Raw genomic sequence first — 17,253 nt, 5'->3', positions numbered from 1 at the left:
ATGGTTTCTCACTATTTTGGTGTTCACTCTCATTCAAGTACCTAAAAGGTCAATGCAATAAATGGATGAGAAAGAGGACAAATAGATATTTTTGACTTCTCTTTCTTATCAGACATAATGATTGATGCATTTCATTCAACCCACTTGTTCAACAGTGAAGGAAAAAATATAAAGGGCGGGATTCTCCGCAATCGGCGCGATGTCCACCGACCGGCGCCAAAAACGGCGCGAATCAGTCCGGCATTGCGCCGCCCCAAAGGTGCGGAATTCTCCGCATCTTGAGGGGCGAGCCCTCACCTTGAGGGGCTAGGCCCGCGCCGGACTGATTTCCGCCCCGCCAGCTGGCGGGAAAGGCCTTTGGTGCCCCGCCAGCTGGTGCGGAAATGACTTTGCCGTGCGGCGCATGCGCGGGAGCGTCAGCAGCCGCTCACGGCATCCCCGCTCATGCGCAGTGGAGGGGGTCTCTTCCGCCTCCGCCATAGTGGAGACCATGGCGAAGGCGGAAGGAAGAGAGTGCCCCCACGGCACAGGCCCGCCTGCGGATCAGTGGGCCCCGATCGCGGGCCAGGCCACCGTGGGGGCACCCCCCAGGGCCAGATCGGCCGCGTCCCCCTCAGGACCCCGGAGCCCGCCTGCGCCGCCTTGTCCCACCGGTAAGAGAGGTGGTTTGATTCTCGCCGGCGGGACAGGCATTCCAGCAGCGGGACTTCGGCCCATCACGGGCCTGAGAATCGGTGGGGGGGGGGGGGGGGCCGCCAACTGGCGCAGCGCGATTCCCACCCCCTCCGAATATCCAGTGCCGGAGAATTCGGCAACCGGCGGGGGCGGGATTCACGCCAGCTCCCGGCGATTCTCCAACCCGGCGGGGGGGGTCGGAGAATCCCGCCCAAAATGTCAGATACATTTGACTCTGCATTCAATTTTTTTAAAACTTAGAGTACCCAATTCTTTTTTTTCCAATTAAGGGGCAATTTAGCATGGCCAATCCACCTACCCTGCACATCTTTTGAGGTTTGTGGGGATGAGACCCATGCAGACACAGGGAGAATGCGCAAACTCCGCACGGACAGTGGGCCAGGATCGAACCCGGGTCCTCGGCGCCGTGAGGCAGCAGTACTAACCACTGCACCGTGGTGCCTCCCCCTGACTCTGTATTCAAAGGAGTAATTAAGAAATGTTCTGAGATTACATATATTGTTAGATTTTTGCTGTATAACGGCAGTATAAATTTAAGAAGTGTAAAAATTTATACTGCACATTAAAACAATGCACTAAACATGAAAGGGATTGAGCGCCTACAAAAGTTTATTTCATTCCTCTGTCACCAGCAGTTGATGGTAAGAATTAAAGAACCAAAAATGAAAGTCCCTATTTGCGTCCACAGTTTATTTTCTGCCTCAGTCATTTCATTCTCGTCTGAAGCCATTTCCTGCTGGCAAGTTGAGAGCACCTCCATTGAGCGTGTAATTCTGAGAGGGAGGGACACCTGACATTACTGGAGCCGTAAAATAAAATAACAAGTGATTAACCTTCCGAGCCCGCTTGTTCTAAACCTGGTGCTGGCTCATTTCCTGTTACAACAGGGCTGTGGCTGTCTGCTGAAAGACAGGCAGATGAGTAAATGGGAGCACGGCTCCGCAGCAAAGTCAACTCAAAAGGCGCCTCATCTGAGCAACGCAGATAACTGTTGAAAGTCGGCTGGTGTTGGTGGCTGCTTTGGTACGTCATTTGACCACGTCCTTTGCATTTGTCACTGAATTTTGGAAGAAGAGAAGGTATCATATCTGGTGTGGCAGAGATTAAAACTGGTGCTTTCCTGAACCAGTGAAGTTTTCTCTCACTTTTCTGTTTGATGCTGGTCTGAGGAAGGGCTACTCTGAATATTTCACAGGGAAGGCAGTGGCCTCGGGTAATCCAGAGGCCCAGGCTAATGCTCGAAATCCTACAATGGCAGCTGGTGGAATTTAAATTCAGTAATAAAATCTGGAATTGAAAGCTGGTATCGGTAGTGGTGACCATGAAACTTTCATCGATTGTCCTAAAAACCCAGCTGGTTCACTAATGCAATCTGCCTTCCTTGCCTGATCTGTCCTACATGTGACTCTGGACCCACAGCAATGTGGTTGACTCTTAACTGCTCTCTGAAATGGCCTGGCAAACAATTCAAGGACACTTAGGGATGGGAAACAAATGCTGGCCTTGCCATCTATGCCCACATCCGATGAAAAAATAAATAATAAATAAATAAATCTAGGGTTGCTCACTGGCAAGTGGAAATTGGAGCCTGATTCACATTGTCGTTCCACTGGAAAAGTGTTATTTATGTTGACTATACCTTTTGCATTATTCGAGGATGGTCAGTGCATTCTTAGGAAAGGCGAATTAGATGAAATGCCGAGAATGATCAATGCATTTTGTGGTGTCCCACGTAACAGTGGGACACCACACTGGGCACATATTCTGGGTCGATTGCTACATTTCTTATCTCTAAACAGGACTTCAGAATGACATATTTACCGAGGTGGCAATGGCCCTTTAGCAGTGTGATCTATACATGTTTCCTGCCGTGTACTGTAACACAACTCATGACATTTAGTAACATCCAATTACAATAAACAGAAATAGTACATACATATGTTCATTGTTAGCAAGAGAGTGATTGCGATTCTGTCCATCAGCGTTTTGATGGGTAACATATTTGGTGCTGTAGTAATGGAAATGAGAGGAAATCTGTTCCAGGCATTTTGTCAATGTAAGTGGGAGTAGTAAAGGCCTTGTAATGAGAGAGCTTATTTTGTGGTCTTATTCATATTTTGTGCAATGTATTGATTCATTAAGTGCTGTTTAGTTTTAATCTTATTGCCCCAACCCCTATATTAACTCCTATTCAGGCAATAGGCCTTTAGTTGGGAGGTTCGGACTGTATCTTTAGCTGCGGTTAATACCTTCTTTTCGTGGTGGCTGCTGAATAGCTCACATATAACAGGGTTATTTCTAACATGCGATGCTCCATTTACCGGTTTCTATGCACTCTCTTTGTTCCAAACTTTGTTTGAAATTATCTCCTGTCCAACCACTTCATTAGTTTTTCTTTTCCCTGCCACAAAGCTAAAGAATGCTTTTCTTTCAAACAAATATATCCCGGTCATAAGCTGCTGAATATTGTGACAAGACATTTTTATGACATTTTTACTCTTTGTGTTGCAAACGTAGCAAGTTAGGCATTTCATCAAATTTGTATGTAAATCTTTAGTGTAGTTAAATTAGACAGCCATTTGCCTGCAGAAACTTGTACTTCAGTTTGTGAATCAGTAAAATAGGTGTTTTTCACTTTGGAATATGGGGCGGGATTCTCCGACCCTCCACCAGGTCAGAGAATCCCCGGGGGCAGTGGGAATCCCGCCCCAACGCAGGCTGCCATATTCTCCACGACCAGTTTTCGGGCGGGGGCGGGGCTCAGGCCACGGCAGTCGGGGGTCGTTGGCAACGGCCCTCTCTCTCCCCCCTCCCCCCCCCCCCCCCCCCCCCAGCAATTCTCCGGGCCCCGATGGGCCAGTTTTTGGCCAGTCCCTCCGGCGTGGATTAGGCATGGTCCCACACAGCGGAACCTGGCAGGTGAGTCAGCTGGGGCGGTCCTCGGGGGGGGCTGCGGGGGGGATCCGACCCCGGGGGTTGCCCCACGGTGGCCTGGCCCACGATCGGGGCCCGCCGATCTGCAGGCGGTCCTGTACCATGGGGGCACTCCTTCCTTCTGTGCCGGTCCCTGTAGGGCTCCGCCATGGCTGGCACGGAGAAGACCCCCCCCCACTGCGCAGGCGCCAGAATTAGCCGGTGGTTCCGCGCATGCGCGGGATCATGCCGGCTCTTTGGCGCATGCACGGACTCGCGCAGTCCCTTCGGCGCCGGCTGCCTCGGCACCAACCCCTCCAGCGTCCACCTAGCCCCCGGAATTGCGGAGGATTCCTCTACTTCCGGTCGGCCCGATGCCAGAGTGGTTCGCACCGTTTTTGACACCGGCGTCGGGCCATCGCGCCGATTCCAGAGAATCCCACCTATGACCTATAAATCACAAATACAGTTCTGTATTCCAGTGTGCATCATTTTCTATACAAAGAGGAGAATCCAGGGAACAGCCCTTGCCTGTATATTAAACCACTTTGTTTCTGTGGCCGAGTCATCTTCAGAACTGATTGTCTCGATCTCAATTGCAAATTCTAATCCCTGAATTTATCCACTGTTGTTTTTCTCCTCCAAATGTCTCCCCTTTTCACTGTGTTCGGGCAGGGGCGGTGGGGGGAGGTGCTCCCCGATCCATTGACTCCCAGAATTACAGAAAGCTTGGGGTGGGGGTTTGTTTTGGTCTGTATTCATGCCTGAACTTTGTGACAACACAGGAACATGGTGGAGGCCAGAAACGTGGCGAATAATCTGGAGGCCAGAAACAATGTGCTGGTTGGTCCGCGAGGAATGAAGTTAGTTGCCAGTATCCCTACAGTGTAATTCTGGTGGGGGTGGAAAGTGATGGGGAAGGGACCTGAAGCAGTCTTTGGAGTTAATGTTATGCAAGGAGGAGCACTCTTGTTCTTTGTACTTTGTTCCCAAATCTACATTCAGATAAAGATTATTTTCTTCAAAAGATTGCCTCATTAGGAGTGGCCTCCATTGGTTTCTTTATGGACTGGTGTTTCAGCTGCAAATGGACATGTGTGTTTAGAGTAATCTCATTTTGGGGAAGGGGCCGCAACAAGGCTCTAGTTTCCTTGTTTGTGTATGCAAAAGTCCAACATGTCTGTTTTTTAAGCATGGGTCCTAGATGTCTATAGTGGATCCTTATGGGGCCGGTTTAGCACAGTGGGCTAAACAGCTGACTTGTAATGCAGAACAATGCCAGCAGCGCGGGTTCAATTCCCGTACCGGCCACCCCGAACAGGCGCCGAAATGTGGCGACGAGGGGCTTTTCACAGTAACTTAATTGAAGCCTACTTGTGACAATAAGCGGTTATTATTATTAACCAATATATCCTGGCATGCTTTCAGTATGGTATGAACGTATTAGGCTCTTAGGTGCCCATTTTATGCCTATCAAACCAGACAGATTGAATTCCTGGGCTGTGTGACTTGAAGTTAATTTTTGTGCTGATTTTATGAAGATATTTCTCCAGTACCTTTCACGATCTCAGGATGGCCCAAAGTGCTTTACAGACAACGAAGCCCCTTTGAGGTATAGCCGCTGTTATAATGTGAGGGAAAGTTTTCAAATGTTCAATAATGGAGTAGAATAAATCTGTGCACATATTCTGCTGTATGACAGCTGTCATTCTTTTGTCTTGTGTTTTGGATTCAACAACAACCACAAAATACTGCAGTGATTGCAACTGTGCTGAAGATACAAACGGAAAATGTGGGGGAAGATGATGAGAAAAACCATACTTGCCTCTAAAACAGGTTGTAGGTGGTGCATGTTCTATTTTAAACTCTTCTGATCCAAAACAATGTAATTGTGGTGAAGCATGCGGCATTTTATTCTTAGGAAGATATATCTACTCCAGTACTCTACCATTTATCGACTTAAGGCTGGTTCATTCATTTTCAGTTTAGAGAAATGTTCTGAATTACAGAAACAATTCGCTCTGGTTTCCAGGCCATCTGGCAGTATTCTATTTCAAACAGCTTTGTTTTAATATATAAAGCGTCTCATTTAAAAAATGTGGAAGAAAAGCTGTGTAACTAGACAGATTTAAACTATTAATTTCCTGAACAGCAAACGCTAACATTTTCTTTGGAAAGTTGAACTCAAAAAGAGCAAAACGGCGGCAAGTTCTGCTTTTTCAGAATAAAATCAATTTCAGAACGCGATCAGAATCTTTCACAAAAATACTAAGCCATTGATTGACTGTCTTTTATTTTATTCAAACCAGCATTAGGGAACATAAGATAAATTGCAAATCCTGTCAAAATAACTTGCAGGACACCTTCTGTCAGCATTCCAACCACAGAGATGGACTCTGCAGTAAATAGACCCACGTTTCAAAAAACACTGATGTCTCTCTAATTAATGGTAATTAATTGTAAGTAAATGGATTTAAATTAACTTAGGAGAAAAGAAAGCTTTCACAATGACAAATTATGCTCTATGTAATTGTTTTTTTATTAACATCAAATAATGTAAACTGAAGGACACCAGTCTACTCGAAGAGTTAGTACCTAATGTTCCATATCAGATCTGTACAATGTCATAACTGAATACAGATTAGGCAGTGTCCTTTTATGTAGGTTGAACTGGAGAGAGCCAGGCACTGCTGTTTGCCAAGTATATTATCTTAGTGAAAACCTGCTCCCTCCTCTCCCTGTTTACAAAGGCATGCCCACAAAATGCTGTGAATCGAGTGAGTCCGAGCACCTGGGACACCGTAGCATTGTTATTCCATTCTTATTTTTTTTTCTCTAAATTGAACGCACAAGAAAAGAGGCTCAGAGTGTGCAAAAAATATGACTTCCATCCTGAAAATGTCCTCTTCAGCAACTCGACAGAGTGGCCCAGCCAAGTCTGGCAACGATTGGAGAAAATGTCAAATGTTCCTGAAGAAGTTACAATCAGCCTTTCTTAATTGCCCGGACTATGCCACATGCGCGCAGAGTCTGTTTAACTATTCGGGAGGTTCTGTGCTTAGCATGGTTTGGTGTTTATGTTGTGAGTGAATGCACTACCTGCTGTCTTGTGTGTGTTTCTCTCTCTCCCCCCCCCCTCCCCCCCCCTCCCACCACCCACCCACAGCCTCTTCCAGTGAGAGCACTGAGCAACCCAACAATAAATCTAGGAGGCTGACAATGCGCTCGCCTGGTGCTCCTTTGCCCTCAATTTCAGTTAGATGGGCCATTGCAAACTCATTACAAACTGTTTGTTCTGTGACTTTGACTCTTGTTCTGATGAACACCAGCGAGAGAGAGAGAGAGAAGCTAAGGACAGCAAGAAGCATGTTCCCCAAAGGGGAGGTTGCCGAGAGTAGGGTGGGGAAAAAAGCCATTTCTTCTCATTTATTAACTTTTAATAAAACAGGCAACAGAGCCCAAAATAAAACACCCGTTGCAAACAACTCGTGAGGATGAGAGGCTCCTTTTATTCTGGCCTTGATGCCCAGATACATTATACCACGTTGCGTTACTTTGCACGCAGAGTTCACTCTTATTCAGCAAAATCAGTTAATTCGATACAGGTAGCTGTATCACTTCTGAATTTCAGAAATAAATGTTAACAGTTTACCGCAGTCCATGGTTATTATTATTTTATCCCTTTCACCCAAACACATTTAGCCCTCTTCAGCGCTGCAAAAATCACGCTGTAGAAAGTTTTTTTTAATGATACGTATTTTGGGCATATTTCATGAAAATTGTGTTTGATATTTCTGCGGTAAATGATATCAGGAGCAATTTTCTAACTGCTCAGTATTTGTGTCCACTGCACAACTGTACAGACTAGACAGGCCCTGAGTTTAATTCTTAGTCGGTAATGTGCTAGCTGATTCCCATCAAGGTGATGGTAAGGTCACTACAGCTGGCCCTGGGAGTTTAAGTGTATGGATAGGATTAGGCTGTGTGGCATTGCTGCCAACGATCGAATGATGTGGCTACGCTTGACCGCCAAGCTTACGTGGGAGCGCCGGGCACTTGGGTAAAGCACCAAAGGGCAAGTGATGCCAATGGAACCAAGCCCCTTCCCCGTAAGAATTCCGCCGTGGTCAGTTGAGGGGGAATAATCTACCAGGCCCAAATTAGTGTGTAGAAGAACGGATTTCTTTTTGTGTAGCTGCCACTGAGCCTGTGAATTTCTAAACCATTCCAGTGCCAAGGGGGTTAATGAAAGCCTCAAGCCCAACATGCAGCCCTGACTGTGGAGATTCAACATCTGAAAATGAATTTGTTACGCTATTTATTGAACAATTGAGTTTTCCAAAAGTCCCGGTACACTGATGATATGGGACAGAAACGAGTTCAAGTAATCCTGGAACTTATTTGTAGCTAAATATCTCATAACAATAGGCTTAATATTCAAGACTGTCATGAGCAGCTCTGCTGGAGCTTGTCACCTTGATGAACACTCACAGAGCTGATGGGTAACAAACCCTGGCCTAGCCAGCGAAGCCCACATCCCCTAAAAATGTATTTTTACAAACTGGCACTGAGTCTTTGTTATATCCGGCAGTGAATTCAAACATCAAATAATAGGAAGTTGGTGACTGTGAGCCACATTGTATCAAGCCATTTTATTTTTTTCAATGTTTCAGTGTGGGAACAATCGCAGCTCCAGGGTCCCAGGTTTGATTCCCGGCTTGGGTCACTATCTGTGCGGAGTCTGCACGTTCTCCTCGTGTCTGCGTGGGCTTCCTCCGGGTGCTCCGGTTTCCTCCCTGAAAGACGTACTTGTTCGGTAAATTGGACATTCTGAATTCTCTCTGTGTTCCCAAGCAGGCGCCGGAATGTGGCGACTAGGGGATTTTCACAGTAACTTCATTGCAGTGTTAATGTAAGCCTACTTGTGACACGAATAAAAGATTATTATTACGTGCTTACCAAATACTGGCTGTATTTTACCTTCCTCCACCTTCCCATTTGAAGACAGGGATCTCATAAAATCCAGCATGTGGCCGTTTGGCAGGCGACCCATCCGCCGACCTGTGTGAAATTTTATGGGGGGCAGCACAGGCATTGGGTGGCCTGCCCTTGGGCCTAATGGGGCCTCATCACACCCCGCCTTACAGATGGCAGCAGGAGGCACATGCCATGTAAGAAGACCCTCAGCTTTAGTTGCGCTGGCTGCTGTCAGGCAAATGGCCGGGGGTGGGTGAGAGAGGGTTTGGGGGGGGGGGGGGGGAGAAATCTCCTGTGCACATCAGATGACACTTCCCCCTTTACCCCTAACCTCCTCTAGCCTCTCAGCCCCTGATCCTGCCGATCTCAACACCCTCACCAGGTCCTGCCAACTGTGCAATCCATAAAATCACTACAATGCAGAAGGGGGCAATTCGACCCATCAAATCTGCACCGACCCTTTGATCCCTCCCCCAGGTGTGCCCAGCTCAAGTGATGATCTCCATTAGAGACTGCCTGTAGTCCCAGCTGTGGCCACCGCTCCCATCTGACACTGCTGCTGGCAGAATCCAGTCGCCTGTCTCCAGCCAATTGACCAATTGAGAGTAGGGCAGCCATTCTTCCCCTAACTTAGCCAGGGGATGGGGGCCCAGACGCCCAGTCAAATCCAGCCCCATGGCTCCCTTCCAGAAACATTTGTTTTCATACAATCACAAAACTTTAGCGAGGATATTCACCATTGTGGCAATGCCAGCTCTTTGAATTAATCAGTTAATCCCACTCCTGTGCTCTTTCCCCATGTTTTCTTTGCAAGTTCAGATCTAATTCACTTCTGAATGTTACCACTGAATTTGGTTCCACCATCCTTTCAGAAAGCGCTTTCCAGATCATCATAACTCCCTGCTGAAAAACGTTACCTTCACCTTTCCTCCGTCTTTTTTGCCTTACATCTATCTCTACTAGTTGCCATCCTTCCTGCCGATGGAAACATTTTCTCCTTGTCTGCCCTATTAAAATAGACCCTGAATTTTGAGCACCTGTTCTATTCTCCAGAGGAATTTACTGATGTTTTCTTTTTTCTATTTGCTGAGACTTGTAAAGTTGATGGGAGCCTGGTTCATTTTTGACCCTCTTTGGAATCTCTGGTCTCATCAATCCTTTTAAATTTGAACTATTCCTTCTAAAAACGAAAATGTCACTCATGCAACTTCACACAGATGGATACAGATTCACTGGGGAACCCTTTCCCCACTCAACTGACAGCGCAGTCATCTAATCATAGAATTTATAGAATCATAGAATTTACAGTGCAGAAGGAAGCCATTCGGCCCATCGAGACTGCACCGGCTCTTGGAAAGAGCACCATGCGCAAGCCCACACCCCCACCCTATTCCCATAGCCCAGTAACCCCATCCAACACTAAGGGCAATTTTGGACACTAAGGGCAATTTAGCATGGCCAATCCACCTAACCTGCACATCTTTGGATTGTGGGTGGAAACCGGAGCACCCGGAGCAAACCCACGCAGACACTGGGAGAAAGTGAAGACTCCGCACAGACAGTGACTCAAGCCGGGAATCGAACCTGGGACCCTGGAGCTGTGAAGCAATTGTGCTAACCACCATGCTCCCGTGCTGCCCCTCAGTCATCTCTAGGTGACAGCCTGTTCGTTCAGCCTCACAGCGGAACTTTAAGCACGCGCAAAGGAATGTTACCCTGTCGGGAATATCGTCCATCTGTGAAATGTTAAGTCATTGTCTCCAGCTGCCAGTTCAGGTTCCATGCTCATCTCCAAAGAACACAATTCTTCTTGGGCAAAAGCAAAATACTGCAGATACTGAAAACCTGAAATAAAAACAGAAATTGCTGGAAATACTCAGCAAGACTGGCAGCATCTGCAAAGAGAGAAACCGAGTAGGCGCTTCAGGTCGATGACCTTGCATCAGAACAATTCCATTCATGTCCTGGCCAACATTCTTCCTTCGAGCACACAAGCAAAACTAGGGTTATTCACCTCAAAGCTGCTTGGGCGGTTTCCCTGTTCATTTTAAGGCATATATGAGAGACCTGATGAGGCACAGCATAATGAAAGTTCATTCTTTACATTGTAATGTTTCTTCACTATCAGCCGCTTCATAGTAAGGAGGAAGCAGAATGAGATGTCAGGCAAAGATGGGAGGCAAACATGAGTCACTCCACACATAATCTGACCCATCATCTGAGACGAGGTTCAGAGTGCCTTTGCAAGAGCCTGGGATTGGATGTCTGCTCTCCGGCTCAAACTTAGCAAGTGAGCTTAGTGCTTATAGAAATGTACTTCATTGGAGCTACATAGATTGTTTAGGGCATGCCACATGAAAATGTTATTATATTAAATTGCCACTGTTTGGTAAAATCCTTCACACTTTTCCATGTAAAGGGCAGCACAGTGGCCTAGTGGTTAGCACAGCTGCCTCACGGCGCTGAGGTCCCAGGTTCGATCCCAGCTCTGGGTCACTGCCCATGTGGAGTTTGCACATTCTCCCCGTGTCTGCGTGGGTTTCCCCCCCCACAACCCAAAAATGTGCAGAGTAGGTGGATTGGCCACGCTAAATTGCCCCTTTATTGGAAAAAATAATTGGGTAATCTAAATTTATTTTTAAAAACTTCCATGCAAAAAAAAAAAAGTTAAAAGAAAAATAAGCATAAGGGGAGAAAATAAAAAGATTGGAAAATATTCCGTTCTTTAAGGAGCATCACCAGTAACCCTCCAAATAAAAATCAGCCCATTTCCAGAGACTAATCTTCAACAGCTTCCTTTTATTTTTGAGTATATTTTTAAACAAAAATATTAAAAGACATTATAGCTGCCAACATCAGAAGGAAGAACAGCCCGGATGAGTTACTCAAGCACATAGTGTGAGAGAGCTGCATTAATATAAATAGAGCTACAATCATTAAGCAGGGGTGCTTCAGTGATTGTGTCACGCCAACTGTACATGTTAATTCCGCTCCTTCGCACTGTTGAGCTCAGTAACTCCTCCAAGTCAATTCCCCTGATAATTTCTGTACTCCCTATTGAACCCCGCCTCTACAAAATGTTTAGCAGACTGAATCGGGTATAAAGACGCACAAAATCATTTTAAAGTTAATGAGAATTATTCGGGAATTACTTTTGTTTTAGAAATGGATACTAATTTCAAGTTTTCCTATGCAAAATAGTTAATTGCAGGTTCAAGGCTTCCCATTCAAAATAGGTGGTAACAGTGAGCCTTGCCTTTGAAAATGGGTCCTCTAACTGTGGCCCCATGTTCCAGATGGGCTCTGATGGCTGGACTTCATGCCATGAATGGGTCCTGATCGTGCGTTTTCCGCTTAAAATAGTGTTGATGTGCAAATCTCACCTTGTCCAATGCTTCTTGATGGTTGGGCTGCCACGTTTTAGCCAGTCTTGACCTGGACCATCAGGCATTCAAAACCGGCTGTGTGCAAAACGTGCACAGGCATGAAGGCAAAACTGATTAACTTGTGCATTTGCCAACTTTTAAAGATTGAATACTGGACTTCTCTGCAATTATCCTTTTATTTCAAAATGTGGGGGAAATTTAGCGTGGCCAATCCACCTACCCTGCACATCTTTGGGTTGTGGGGGTGAAACCCACACAGACATGGGGAGAATGTGCAAACTCCGCACGGACAGCGACCCGGGGCCGGGATCTAACCTGGGTCCTCAGCGTCGTGAGGCAGCAGTGCTAGCCACTGTGCCGCCCTCCTCTGCAGTTTTCCATTATGTAAATCACAAAATGGTCACTCATCAAAATAACACGGTTGATACTGGGCACGATCTACCCAAATGGGAAAAGAGACCCGTAACCCACGCGGTTAGCCGGATGCTTGCCAGCGCTCAAACGGAACGTTACCGAACAGCCATTCTTAGGCCGCACTTAGTCCCATTTTCTGCACTGAGGAGCTCCGCTCATCGGCACTGCCAATGTGCCCAGGTGGCACTTCCAGCTGGCAGAGGCACTGCCAAGTTGGCATTGCCAAGGTGCCTGTGTGGCACCGTCAGTGCCAGGGTGCCACCCTGCCCAGAGGCTTAGCACCTGGGGCCCCCGATCCACTGGGAGACCCCCCACGAGTGACGTTCCGCCTGGTCCACATTTGTGGAGACCAGCACTGAATGACCATCGCCCAAGATCTCCAAGGCGAGTGAGTTAGTTCCCACGCCTTGGATAGATGGTAGTAATGCATAGTAAAGTGAGATTAGCTGTCTCACTCTAATGTGCAGATTTGCTAAAAGGTGATCCCGCTCACAATGGATGGAATTCACATTGCGAAGTGTCTCACAATATCGCGTTACATCTCGCGGGGCACAGAGAGCCGGGTAGATCCCGGAAGAGGGTTTTCCCGGCATCTACTGGCCACTCCGCACTGCGCTTTCGGATGCAACGTGCCCGGTAGATCTTGCCCACTGAGACTCCTTCATATTAATTTCACTCTATTAACATGGTAAAAATGAAACAGCAAGAGTAAAATTAGATGAAATCCTCTGAACGGTCTGAGCCAATATTTTTAATTTACTTACCTCGTTTCTCGACTTCAATAGATTTTGTCTATAATTGTGAGTAGAACCTTCGTCCACACCACTGGGTGGATTAGCATGGATCGGCAAACAGCTCTGTAGCTGTTAACAGAAGGAACTTGGTAGAGTTTTATCTACACCCGTGGTTCTTATATTCCATTGTTTGTAAAAAAAAATTATATGCTGAGTGTTGAGATACATCCTCGCCCTTATAATCTGGGTGTGGGTGCACTTTTGTTCTGAAGCATGCTGCAAGAGCGCGCGCTTTAATTTTACTGTCGAAATGGTTATTTTTGCTGGAATATCACCAAGTCCTAATCATTTGGTTCCTCTCTGGAGTGATATATTCTTAGTAACAAATGCAGAGCATGAGCAGTTTGGCGCCCAAAATAGTTGTTTAAAAAAAACTGTTGGCATGGCGAATGCCCGCCAGCAAAACTAAAGTGTGTTCTGTACAACAATGTGGTTTTTGGGTGGCAAGCGTTTTGTATTGGAATTTATTTTGTGTGTGTGTGTGTGTGTGTGTGTGTGTGTGTGTGTGTCTTTTAATGATAGGTCAGTGGGAAAAATCATTTCTTGGTGGAAAATCTGACCGCAGCAAAATGTGCCAATTATAAATATGAATTAATTTTTGCCCTGCTGCTGTGTAACACACCGTGGACTCGTTACGCATTGAATGTTGCTGGTGGTCACCACAACAACAACTTTGATTTCATCGGAACAAAAATGAAAACGCTGAAAACGCTTTGCTCAGGTAACATTGACAAATCAGCAGTTTTTCCGCCCCCCCCACCTTCATTTAGCATTTATTCAGCACCTTTAGCGTTGCAAACAAAACAAAATAAAGCACGTTACCAGGTGCTGAAGAAGGAGTGATTTGGAGGGTGACTAAAGCTTCCTTTCGGAATGGGGAAAGGAGAAGTGGGAGAGCTTAGTTACGACAACAACTTGTATTTATTTAACATCTTTAATGTGGTAAAATATCCTGAGGTGCTTCACAAGCGCATTAAACAAACAACATTTGAAACTGAATGACATAAGGAGATGTTAGGCAAGGTGACCTGAAACCTGGGGTTCAGGGAGAACTGCAGAAGTAAGGAAAGTGGTTTTGTCAAGATTTCTTTTATAAGAAGGCTGAGACCGGGGCAGAAGTAAAATGGAATAAAGTATTTTGCGTTGCTGTGTGCTTGACTGGGTCGGAAGAGCATTCAGCACAAGCTGCTTTCCCCTCTGTCATAACCTTGGACAACTACAGAAAGAAAGACTTGTATTGATATATTGCTTTTTAGGACCTCGGAATGTCCCAAAGCACTTTACATAACAACTTAAGAAATAGAAGAGGGCCTGCTCCCCCACTTAGTAAGTCAATGGCTGATCTGATTTGTGGCTTTAACGCCGCATTTGTGCCTGTCCCCCATAACCATGAGTTCCTTATCAATCAAAAATCTGTACAGTAAGAAGTCTCACAACACCAGGTAAAATCCTGTACAAACAATAATGTCCCTCTCAGAAAATAAATTCCTCCTCATCTCTGGCTCAAATTGGAGACCCCTCACACTGTGCCCCTAATTCTAGATTCCCCCACAGGCAGAAACATTTTCTCAGCGTCTACCCTATCAAGTCCCCTCAAAGTCCTATAGTCAGAAAGATTGCCTGGCATTCTTCTAAGCTCCAATGGGTATCGGCCCAACTTGCTCAACCTTTCTTCATGAGACAGAGCTCTCATTCTTGGAATCAGTCAGGTGAACTTTCTTTGAACTGCTTCACAGCCTGGTACGGCAACTGCTCGGCCCAAGACCGTACAGAATTACAGAGAGTCGTGAACACAGCCCAGTCCATCACGCGAAACCGCATCTCATCCATTGACTCTGTCTACACCTCCCGCTGCCTTGGGAAAGCGGGCAGCATAATCAAAGACCCCTCCCACCTGGGTTATTCTCTTTTCCAACCTCTTCCATCGGGCAGCAGATACAAAGTCTGAGAACATGCAGCACTGGTTCAAAAACAGCATCTTCCCCGCTGTTACCAGACTCCTCAATGACTCTCTTATGGACCCTTCACACATCTTCTCTACTGAGTAGCAATGCACTCCATATGCTTCACCCGATGCTTGTGTCTCTGCATTTACATTGTGTATTTATGTATGTACTATGTTTTTTCACGTATGCTGTCAATTACAAGAGGGCTGAGGTTCAAAATGAGAGGGGAAAGGGAGATGTGCAGGGTAAGTTGTTCACACAGAGAGTGGTGGGTGCCTGGCATGCACTGTCAGAGGATATGGTGGTAGCTGGCACATTAACAACATTTAGGAGGCATCTGGATGGATAAATGAATAGGGAGGAAATAGAGGGACACGGACCGAGTAAGGGCAGGTTTTCTTTTAGTTAGGGCATCATGATGGGCAAAGGCTTGGAGGGCCGAAGGACCTATTCCTGTGCTGTACTTTTCTTTGTTCTTTGTACGATCTGCCTGGACTGTATGCAGAACAATACTTTTCACTGTACCTCAGTACAGGTGACAATAAATCACACCAAATCAATTAATCAAATCAAATAATGTTCTGCCATGCTCTGCTCAATTATTTTCTGGTGCTAAAGATATTTTTCCGCATGAGAAATCCTGGTTCCATGGTTTTCAAAAGCTTTGAGATGCCTGCCAGTATGGTAGCATTGTGGATAGCACAATTGCTTCACAGCTCCAGGGTCCCAGGTTCGATTCCGGCTTGGGTCACTGTCTGTGCGGAGTCTGCACATCCTCCCCGTGTGTGCGTGGGTTTTCTCTGGGTGCTCCCGTTTCCTCCCACAGTCCAAAGATGTGCAGGTTAGGTGGATTGGCCATGATAAATTGCCCTTAGTGTCCAAAATTGCCCTTAGTGTTGGGTGGGGTTACTGGGTTATGGGGATAGGGTGGAGGTGTTGACCTTGGGTAGGGTGCTCTTTCCAAGAGCCGGTGCAGACTCGATGGGCCGAATGGCCTCCTTCTGCACTGTAAATTCTATGTATGTTCATCTATGCAGTGAGCTGTGCTTCTGTGGTGTTTGACCCACCAATTAATCATTTCCTAAACTCTGGACGAAAAATAGTGTGTGCAAGTGGTAAATTCAAACCCCAGTGTGCAACACCACAGTGATTTTGTAAATGTCTGCTTCCTCATTCCAATTTCAAGAAGATTTTTATTTTGCCGGTCACAGAGCTGACCAGGAATTAGGGCTACTGTACAAAGTTTGTTAGGAAGAATTATGTATGTATATGTCATGTATGTATGAGTGTGTGTTTGTGCATACTACAAATTGTGCATTACACAGGGGCTACGTGATCTCATTATTGCTGAATAGATATGTTAAGTATCTTTTATCTTTGAGTCTCTATGTTGATATCTACCCAATTACTCCAATGTTCTGCGTATCCTCTTGTATGTGTTGACAGCTTCCTCCTGACTGAATTTTAGGCTTTTATTTTCTCCTCCTCCTTCATCTTCAACATTTTGACTATCGGGCCATATGGAGCACGTCCTCAACACCTTTTGAAATTGGTGACAAGCATCTCTTTCTGCCATCTGCAATTAGAACACATTAGAATGAGCAGCCCTGCCCTCTTCTGTAATTAAAAGGATCGTTATGTGAGTTCGATGGCAATAGGATAATAGAACAAGATGCTCCAAATCTAATAATACCAAAAAATTATAGTAATTACTAAGTTCAAAGGCGGATTGTTGTAATTTATCCTATGTGACGTTTAATTAAGAGTGAGTTTTGGAGCCCTTACCTGATATCTCACGGCAAAGGATTTTTTTTTTTCAAATGAGAGCTACTTTTCTTGAGGTGATGTGATTTCCATGAATATGTTTGGCACTTATTTTTATTTCAGGAGTGGAACGAGACACAAAAGCTGTTTTTGACGTGGTTTAATGCATCAGTGATGACGTGAATTACATTCATGTGTTGTTGCAAGCAAATAGGCTGGTGCTCTTCAGACTTGTTTACCCTTCCTCTCCCTTTACTTAATAAGATCTGGGCAGGGCTCCAAGAGTCTTGGCCAACATTCAACCCTCAAACCTCCCTTAAAACAAATGGTTATTTTGTTGGTGTTTGTGGGAGCGTTCTATGC

General features: G+C 45.8%; 1 protein-coding gene and 1 long non-coding RNA gene across 3 annotated transcripts in view; one reads left to right on the top strand and one right to left on the bottom strand.

The window, feature by feature from the left end:
• wwox (WW domain containing oxidoreductase) overlaps positions 1–17,253 on the top strand; it is a 1,140,899-nt gene that overhangs the window by 762,276 nt on the left and 361,370 nt on the right. The window lies entirely within an intron of this gene.
• LOC140430384 (uncharacterized) overlaps positions 15,207–17,253 on the bottom strand; it is a 119,575-nt gene continuing 117,528 nt past the window's right edge. The window contains exon 3 of the long non-coding RNA XR_011949407.1: positions 15,207–16,702. This is a non-coding gene — a long non-coding RNA (uncharacterized lncRNA). The remainder of the gene's footprint in view (positions 16,703–17,253) is intronic.

This window comes from Scyliorhinus torazame, chromosome 10 (genome assembly GCF_047496885.1).
Source record: "Scyliorhinus torazame isolate Kashiwa2021f chromosome 10, sScyTor2.1, whole genome shotgun sequence".
Classification (NCBI taxonomy): domain Eukaryota; kingdom Metazoa; phylum Chordata; class Chondrichthyes; order Carcharhiniformes; family Scyliorhinidae; genus Scyliorhinus; species Scyliorhinus torazame.
This window is presented reverse-complemented; position numbering and strand designations above follow the sequence as displayed.